We start from the raw sequence: 9167 nt of genomic DNA on the forward strand, positions 1-9167 counted from the left end.
TTTCCAAAATTGACTGGAAACGCTATAGTTCGAGTACTTTAGATGGGTCCGTTTTTGTCCAATGCATGCAGGAGGGTTTCCTGACACAGTATGTAGATAGGCCAACGAGAGGTGAGGTCATATTGGATTTGGTACTGGGTAATGAACCAGGACAGGTGTTAGATTTGGAGGTAGGTGAGCACTTTGGTGATAGTGACCACAATTCGATTACATTTACTTTAGTGATGGAAAGGGATAGGTATATACCGCAGGGCAAGAGTTATATCTGGGGAAAAGGCAATTATGATGCGATGAGGCAAGAGTTAGGATGCATTGGATGGAGAGGAAACGCAGGGGATGGGCACAATGGAAATGTGGAGATTGTTCAAAGAACAGCTACTGCGTGTCCTTGATAAGTATGTACCTGTCAGGCAGGGAGGAAGTGGTCGAGCGAGGGAACCGTGGTTTACTAAAGCAGTCGAAACACATGTCAAGAGGAATAAGGAGGCTTATGTAAAGATGAGACATGAAGGTTCAGTTATAGATAGAATAGAATTTACAGTGCAGAAGGAGGCCATTCGGCCCATCAAGTCTGCACCGGCTCTTGGAAAGAGCACCCTACCCAAGGTCCACACCTCCACCCTATCCCCATAACCCAGCGACCCCACCCTACACTAAGGGCAATTTTGGACACTATGGGCAATTTAGCATGGCCAATCCACCTAACCCGCACATCTTTGGACTGTGGGAGGAAACCGGAGCACCCGGAGGAAACCCACGCACACACGGGGAGGATGTGCAGACTCCGCACAGACAGTGACCCAAGCTGGAATCGAACCTGGGACCCTGGAGCTGTGAAGCATTTGTGCTATCCACAATGCTACCGTGCTGCCCCAATTAGTTAAGGCTCTCGAGGGTTACAAGTTAGCTAGGAAGAACCTAAAGAGAGAGCTAAGAAGAGCCAGAAGGGGACATGAGAAGTCTTTGGCAGGTAGGATCAAGGATAACCCTAAAGCTTTCTATAGATATGTCAGGAATAAACAAATGACATGGGTAAGAGTAGGGCCAGTCAAGGACAGTAGTGGGAAGTTGTGCTTGGAGTCCGAGGAGATAGAGAGGTGCTAAATGAATATTTTTCGTCAGTATTCACACAGGAAAAAGACAATGTTGTCAAGGAGAATACTGAGATTCAGGCTACTAGACTAGAAGGGCTTGAGGTTCATAAGGAGGAGGTGTTAGCAATTCTGGAAAGTGTGAAAATAGATAAGTCCCCTGGGCCAGATGGGAGTTATCCTAGGATTCTCTGGTAAGCTAGGGAGGAGATTGCTGAGCCTTTGGCTTTGATCTTTAAGTCACCTTTGTCGACAGGAATAGTGCCAGAAGACTGGAGGATAGCCAATGTTGTCCCCTTGTTCAAGAAGGGGAGTAGAGACAACCCCGGTAACTATAGACCAGTGAGCCTTACTTCTGTTGTGGGCAAAGTCTTGGAAAGGTTTATAAGAGATAGGATGTATAATCATCTGGAAAGGAATAATTTGATTAGAGATAGTCAACATGGTTTTGTGAAGGGTAGGTCGTGCCTCGCAAACCTCATTGAGTTCTTTGAGAAGGTGACCAAACAGGTGGATGAGGGTAAAGCAGTTGATGTGGTGTATCTGGTGTAAAGCGTTTGATAAGGTTCCCCACGGTAGGCTACTGCAGAAAATACGGAGGCATGGGATTCAGGATGATTTAGCAGTTTGGATCAGAAATTGGCACCACAAAGGGTGGTGGTTGATGGGAAATGTTCAGACTGGAGTCCAGTTACTAGTGGTGTTCCACAAGGATCTGTTTTGGGGTCACTGCTGTTTATCATTTTTATAAATGACCTGGAGGAGGGCGTAGAAGGATGGGTGAGTAAATTTGCAGATGACACTAAAGTCGGTGGGAGTTGTGGACAGTGCGGAAGGATGTTACAAGATACAGAGGGACATTGATAAGCTGCAGCGCTGGGCTGAGAGGTGGCAAATGGAGTTTCATGCAGAAAAGTGTGAGGTGATTCATTTTGGAAGGAATAACAGGAAGACAGAGTAATGGTAAGATTCTTGGTAGTGTGAATGAGCAGAGAGATCTCGGTGTCCATGTACATAGATCCCTGAAAGCTGCCACCCAGGTTGAGAGGGTTGTTAAGAAGGCATACGGTGTGTTAGCTTTTATTGGTAGAGGGATTGAGTTTCGGAGCCATGAGGTCATGTTGCAGCTGTACAAAACTCTGGTGCGGCCGCATTTGGAGTATTGCGTGCAATTCTGGTCGCTGCATTATAGGAAGGATGTGGAAGCATTGGAAAGGGTGCAGAGGAGATTTACCAGAATGTTGCCTGGTATGGAGGGAAGGTCTTATGAGGGAAGGACTTGAGGCTGTTTTCGTTAGAGAGAAGAAGGTTAAGAGGTGACTTAATTGAGGCATACAAGATGATCAGAGGATTGGATAGGGTGGACAGTGAGAGCCTTTTTCCTCGGATGGTGATGTCTAGCACGAGGGGACATAGCTTTAAATTGAGGGGAGATAGATATAAGACAGATGTCAGAGGTAGGTTCTTTACTCAGAGAGTAGTAAGGGCGTGGAATGCCCTGCCTGCAACAGTAGTGGACTCGCCAACACTAAGGGCTTTCAAATGGTCATTGGATAGACATATGGACGATAAGGGAATTGTGTAGATGGGCTTTAGAGTGGTTTCACAGGTTGGCGCAACATCGAGGGCCGGAGGGCCTGTATTGCGCTGTAATGTTCTATGTTCTAATATTGCCTTGCTGAGCTGCATAACTTAGTCTGCCTTTGACTAGCGAATTAGCAGCTTCACAGGCAGGATGCTCGACTGTTTCTGACAGGAGTTCTATGCCATCTCTGAATTCTTATTTTTTTATCCATTCTTTGGATCTAGGTATCAGTGGCTAAACCAGCATTTATTCCCCATCCGTAATTGCCCATGAGAAAGTAGTGGTGATCTGTCTTCTTGAACTGTAGGTACACCCACAGTGCTATTAGGGAGGGAGTTCCAAGATTTTGACCCAGCCACAGTGAAGGAACGGTGATACATTTCCAAATCAGGATGGTATATTGCTTTGAGGGGAACACCTTGGTAGTGGTGTTTCCATGTGTCTGCTGTTCTTGTCCTTCCAGATGGTAGTGGTCAAGGGTTTTAAAGATGCTGGCTGAAGAGGCTTGGTAAGTTCCTGCAGTGAATCCCACTGCTGCCACTGTGCCTTGGTACTGGAAGAGGTGCCAATCAAGCGTGCAGCTTTGCCCTGAATGGTGTTGAGCTCTTGAGTGTTGTTGGAGCTGCAGTGGAGAGTATTCCATTACACTCCTGACTTGTGTCTTATAGATGATGGACAGACTTTGGGAAGTCAGGTGAGTTATGCACCATAGGACTCCTAGCCTAGGACCTGCTTTTGTAACCATGGTATTTATATGGCTAGTCCAGTTCAGTTTCTGATCAATGATAACCCCCAGGCTGTTGATAGTTGGGAATTCAGCAATGGTAAGGTCATTGGGCAGCACGGTAGCCTTGTGGATAGCACAATTGCTTCACAGCTCCAGGGTCCCAGGTTCGATTCTGGCTTGGGTCACTGTCTGTGCGGAGTCTGCACATCCTCCCCGTGTGTGCGTGGGTTTCCTCCGGGTGCTCTGGTTTCCTCCCACAGTCCAAAGATGTGCGGGTTAGGTGGATTGGCCATGATAAATTGCCCTTAGTGTCCAAAATTGCCCTTAGTGTTGGGTGGGGTTACTGGGTCATGGGGATAGGGTGGCGGTGTTGACCTTGGGTAGGGTGCTCTTTCCAAGAGCCGGTGCAGACTCGATGGGCCGAATGGCCTCCTTCTGCACTGTAAATTCTATGATAATCTATGATTGAACATCAAAGGGCAATGGTTAGATTCTCTCTTGTTGGGGATGATCATTCAGCCCAAGCCAGGGTACTGTCCATGATTGCTCCATTTGGGAATGAACTGCTTCAGTATCTGAAGTCACAACTGGAATTGAACATTGTGCAATCCTCAGCGAATATCCCCCTTCTGCCCTTATGATGGAGAGAAGATTATTGATGAAACAGCTGGAACACTACTCAGAGGAACTCCTACAGTGGTGTCCTGGAACTGAGATGATTGACCTTCAACAACTACAACCATCTTATTTTTTTAGGTAAAACTCCAACCAGAGATTTTTCCCTCTGATTCTCTTTGACTCTAGGGCCCCTTGAGTTTGCTTTGGGGTTAATAATAGAAAATTGGATCACACAAAAAAACAACAGGTTGGGAAATAAACCACCGCATATAGAGAGGGAAAGAAATCAAAACACCTTTCTGCTTCCGGACGGGTGGTGAGAGGAGAAATTAGGAGCAACCCCAATGGTGCCTCCAACCCTGTCTCTTCCTATTCTCCAATTCCGGAAACACCAACCATCCAAAAAATGCCCCGTATCCATGTCCTCCAACCCAGAGCTCAGATCTAAACAGCCCTCAATAGAAGGCATCAAATGCCTCATTCATTTTTTCTGACATCATCACCAACCTTCCTCCTGCCTCCCTCACCTGCAATCTCCCCTACAGCCACTTGCTGCCTCAACTGACGGGGTAGCAGCCAACTAGCCTTCTCCCCATACTCATACTGAACCCCCTTGAGCGGCAAAGCTGACATACCACCTTCCCTGTTGTCAATAAATCAAACTGCCCCTGCAGTTTCTTCCTTTCAGCCAACAGCTCCTTAGTCAGGGCCACCGAGTACTGCTGATCAACGTCTACAATACCATCCACCGACCTCTGCTCTCAACTCTATCCCTGTGGGCCTTACAAGAAATAACCTCGTCCCGGGCCACCACCTTTAATGCCTCCCAGAACGTAGAGGAGGAAACCTCTCTATTCTGATTAAGCTACACACAGTTCTTTATCGCCAATGACACCTTCTCGCAGACCTTTTTATCTGCCAGGAGCACTGAATCAAACCTCCACTCTGATCTCTGCGCCCAGCCCATTTCGAATCTCATATCCACATAATGTAGCACGTGGTCCGAAATTAATATCTCTGTGTATTCCACACCCACGACCCCCTACAGCACCGACTTCCTCACCACGAAAAAATCAATACGGGAGTATATCCGATGTACATGGGAGAAGAACAATATTCCCTCTCTCCTAGATGCCTAAATCTTCATGATCAATCCCCCTTCCCATCTGATCCATAAATATCCCCAGCTTCTTTGCCATCCCCGACCTGGCCATTGACTTGGTGATAGACCTATCTACCATAGTGACCAACATACAGTTAAAATCACCTCCCATTTTCAGCTGATGTGAATCCAAGTCTGGGTAGGATTGGTAGTAAGTCGTACTAGAGGACAGTCGCACTAGAAGTAGCTCCAGGAGAATTCACTGAATTCAATTATGAGTCACCGTTTGTATTATACTTTGTTAGTTATCTTTCCACGTGTTCATCTTGTTAATGAACTATTTTACTAGTCAAAGAACTAGAGGTTCAGTGCAGATCTTTACCACTGCCAAAAGGGCAGCACGGTAGCATTGTGGTAGCACAATTGCTTCACAGCTCCAGGGTCCCTGGTTCGATTCCCCGCTGGGTCACTGTCTGTGCGGAGTCTGCACATCCTCCCCGTGTGTGCGTGGGTTTCCTCCGGGTGCTCCGGTTTTCTCCCACAGTCCAAAGATGTGCAGGTTAGGTGGATTGGCCGCGCTAAATTGCCCTTAGTGTCCAAAATTTGCCCTTAGTGTTGGGTGGGGTTACTGGGTTACGGGGATATGGTGGAAGCGTAGACCTTGGGTAGGGTGCTCTTTCCAAGAGCCGGTGCAGACTCGATGGGCCGAATGGCCTCCTTCTGCACTGTAAATTCTATGTCTATAACACAGAACATAACATCAACAACCATCAAAAGAGAAGGCAAGAAAATCAAACATCTCCTCACATCTCCTCCAAAGTTCAGTGTCCTCCTTCTCTTGCCAGTCCACGTGGCCCTCAAAAATTCCATCGCCTCCTCTGGTGTTCCAAAATAATGTTCTCAATTGGAAAGGTCACCCAGAGGCAGGCCGGGTACAATATCCCAAACTTCACCCTCTTCTTAAAGAGGGCAGCCTTAACCCGGTTAAACACGGCTCGCACTCTTCGCCAGGTCCGCGTCCAGGTCCTGGTATATCCACAACTCGTTCCCTCCCAAGGTGCTTCTCCTCATCTGCCTCGCCCATCTCAAAGTCTTTTCCTTATCCAGGAATGGGTGGAGCCGCACCACCATCACCCTCGGCGTCTTGTTCGCCTGCAGCTTCCTCATTAGCGCTCTGTGCACTCGATCAACCTCCAAGGGCCAGTCAAAGTCCTCTTCCCCCATCAACGTCTCCAGCATCCAGACGTGCTGGCGTCTGTTCCCTCAAAGCCTTCAGCCATCCCCACGATTCGCAAATTCTGTCTCCTGGAGCGATTCTCCATGTCCTCCACCTTCTCCTTCACTCGACTTTGGGTCTCCCGCATCACACCCATCTCGGCCACCAATGAGATAAGCTGCTCTTCGTGCTCCTCCACTGTCTCCACCACTTTCTGAATCGCCTGGCCCTGGGATTCCAACCTCTGTTCCACGGGGTCAATTTCTCTTTCTGCGGCTCTACCGCCCTGGTTAGGTTCTCCTGGGCTTCCCTCCTCTGTTGGCAGAATTTCCCTGTCAAGAAGTCTACCAGATGATCCGTCGACCACTGAGTGGGCAAGACAGGCCCTTTACCCTCGCCCATCTTGACGTGTGGCGAACAAAGATTCTCCTGCTCCAACTGCTCCCTTCTTTTCGACCCACTTTTTTAGAAAAATGATCATTATTTGTGTCACAAGTAGGCTTACATTAACACTGCAATGAAGTTACTGTGAAAATCCCCTGGTTGCCACACTCCGGTAGACAGAGGGAGAATTCAGAATGTCCAATTCACCTGACAAGCACATCTTTCGGGACTAGTGGGAGGAAACCGGAGCACCCGGAGTAAACTCACGCAGGCACGGGGAGAACGACTCTGCACAGTGACCCAAGCCGGGAATCAACCCCAGGTCCCTGGCACTGTGAAGCAACAGTGCTAACCACTTTGCTACCGTGCTACCCAGTCCCACTTCTCCATCCACCAACCATACCACTGGAGTCTCGCTTTCTTTAATCACTCCTGCACCTTTTTTCATCAAACTTTCACCCTACGAGTGGGGAAAATATCCGAAATATCCGCCTTGAGCGGGAGCTGCCAAATGTGCAACCAATCACTACATTGCCGCCACCGGACATCCAAGAGCAGGGAGGTTATGAAGGAGCTGTATAAAACGCTTGATGAGCCACAGCTAAAGTACTGTGTGCAGTTCTACAGCGGGATTCTTCTACCCCCTGCGGGGTCGGAGAATCCCCGGGGGGCGGCGCGAATCCCGCCCCGATGTCGGCTGCCGTATTCTCTGGCGCGGTTTTCGGGCGGGGGCAGGGTTCACGCACCCAGGTCGGGGGCCATTGGCAGCGCCCCCCTGGCAATTCTCCGGGCCCCAATGGGCCGAGCGGCCGTCCATTTTTGGCCAGTCCCGCCGGCGTGGGTTAGGCATGGTCCCACATGGCGGGACCTGGCAGGAAAGCCGGCTGGGCGGTCCTCGGGGGGGAGCGGGGGGAACCAACCGGGAAAGGGGCCCCCATGGTGGCCTGGCCCACGATCGGGGCCCACCAATCTGCAGGTGGGCCTGTGCTGTGGGGGCACTCCTTCCTTCTGCGCCAGCCCCTGTAGGGCTCCGCCATAGACGGCGCGGAGAAGACAACCCCCTGCACATGCGCCAGAATACGCCGGCCGGTCTGCGCATACGCAGAACCACGCCGGCGATTCCACGCATGCGCAAGATCACGCCGGCCCTTCGCGCAAGCGCGAACTCGCACAGTCCCTTCGGCGCCAATTGGAGATGCGGCAACCCCTCCGGCGTCCACCTAGCCCCCGGAAGTGCGGAGAAGTTTGCACTTTCGGGGGCTGTTGACGCCGGAGTGGTTGGCGCCGGTTCTCCAGCCAGCGTGGGGAATTAGTGTCCGGAAAGGAGAATCCCTCCCCTGGTCACCACACTATCGGAAGGATGTGACTGCACTGCAGAGGGTGAAAGAGGACATTCACTCGGATGTTTCCTGGGCTAGACAGTATCAGCTATGATGAGAGGCTGGGGCTGTTCTCCTTAGAGCAGAGAAGGCTAAGGGGGACAGGAGTGAGGGTACAAAATTATGATGGAAAGATAGGGTAGATAGGAAAAAACCTATCCCCCTTGTTGAGGGGTCAATAACCAGGGGACATAGATTTTAGATAATGGCAGTAGGTTTCGAGGGGATTTGAGGAAAACCTTTTCACCCAGGGTTTGGTGGCAATCTGGAACTCGCTGCCTGAAAGGGTGATAGAGATGGGAACCTTCACAACATTTGAGAAGCATTTAGATGAGAACTTGAAATGCCACAGCAAACAAGGCGACTGACCAAGTGCTGTAAAATGAGATTAGAATAGATAGGTGCTTGATGGCCTCCACAGATAGATGGGCCAAAGGGCCTCTTTCTGTGCTGTAAAACTCTGAGTGTATGCTCTTTTCACCTGAGGGAACTGAAACTAGAATTCATACATTGCAAGGGTGAGGCTTGTTTACTGTGGGCTTGCGCTAGAACAGGAAAGTTGATTTTGATCAGTTTATGAAAACTTGTATCAGAAAGTGGTTAGGGCGGAGGACTTAGCGAGTTATTTTAAAGATAATTTTAACCTTGTAATAAACTAACAGCTATGGTTGCTGGATGAGCCAGACCACTCAGCGTTACTGCTAAGTAAACAGCTGTATAATTCAGTGAAATATTCTTACCCTATACTTTACTTTTGGAAAAATGTCATATCTAAGGGTTCATAGCCAACTAACTCAGGCTTCAACGTTACAGGCTGGTAGTTTCTATCCGGTTCTGCTTTCTGCTTAGCGGACGAGCTGAGGGAAGCATTGAGCATGAACGTGCAATTGTGTCATGACAATAACTACTCAATGTTAACCAGGGTTCAAACTGTCTCTAATAAAGACATGTTACAGTCATTATTACTGCTTTGCAACTTTGTACCATGGATTTCATGTTATGACTGGGTCACAAAACAGGACAAGGCATGGCCGCCACAATTTCTAAGTAATGCATCCCTTCATT

Source organism: Scyliorhinus torazame, chromosome 27, assembly GCF_047496885.1.
Source record: "Scyliorhinus torazame isolate Kashiwa2021f chromosome 27, sScyTor2.1, whole genome shotgun sequence".
In the NCBI taxonomy this organism is placed as follows: domain Eukaryota; kingdom Metazoa; phylum Chordata; class Chondrichthyes; order Carcharhiniformes; family Scyliorhinidae; genus Scyliorhinus; species Scyliorhinus torazame.